Here is a 955-nt window from a genome sequence, read left to right as displayed (position 1 = left end):
GGGCCGGATACTCAGGGTCAGGGGAAAATCCAATATAGATCTGGTGATATCTCGGGTGCTATTACAGATAGCGCAATAAATCATAGTGCATTGTATGTAGGAGGCCCTGGCGCATGAATCTGGCCAGCGGGAACGACCTCGGACCACCAGGGGCCGAGAAAACCACAGTCTCATGGGACCGGACACTCATGGTCAGGGGAAAATCCAATATATATCTGGAGATATCTCGGGTGGTATTAGAGATAGCGCAATAAACCAAAGTGAATTATCTGCAGGAGGCCCTGGCGCATGAATCTGTGCAACGAGAACGACCTCGGACCACCAGGGGCCGAGAAAACGACAGTCTCAAGGGGCCGGACACTCAGGGTCAGGGGAAAATCCAATATATATCTGGTGATATCTCGGGTGCTATTACAGATAGCGCAATAAATCAAAGTGCATTGTCTGTAGGAGGCCCTGGCGCATAAATGTGGCCAGCGGGAACGACCTCGGACCATCAGGGGCCGAGAAAACCACCGTCTCATGGGGCCGGACACTCAGGGTCAGGGGAAAATCCAATATTTATCTGGTGATATCTTGGGTGCTATTACAGATAGCGCAATAAATCAAAGTGCATTGTCTGTAGGAGGCCCTGGCGCATGAATCTGTGCAGCGGGAACGACCTCGGAACACCAGGGGCCGAGAAAACCACCGTCACATGGGGCAGGACACTCAGGGTCAGTGAAAAATCCAATATATATATGGTGATATCTCGGGTGCTATTACAGATACCGCAATAAACCAAAGTGAATTATCTGCAGGAGGCCCTGGCGCATGAATCTGTGCAACGGGAACGACCTCGGACCACCAGGGGCCGAGAAAACCACCGTCTCATGGGGCAGGACACTCAGGGTCAGTGAAAAATCCAATATATATCTGGTGATATCTCGGGTGCTATTACAGATAGCGCAATAAA

The sequence above is a fragment of the Nomia melanderi genome, unplaced genomic scaffold (genome assembly GCF_051020985.1).
Source record: "Nomia melanderi isolate GNS246 unplaced genomic scaffold, iyNomMela1 scaffold0014, whole genome shotgun sequence".
Lineage (NCBI taxonomy): Eukaryota > Metazoa > Arthropoda > Insecta > Hymenoptera > Halictidae > Nomia > Nomia melanderi.
The sequence above is the reverse complement of the archived record's forward strand: the minus strand, read 5'-3'. Positions refer to the sequence as shown.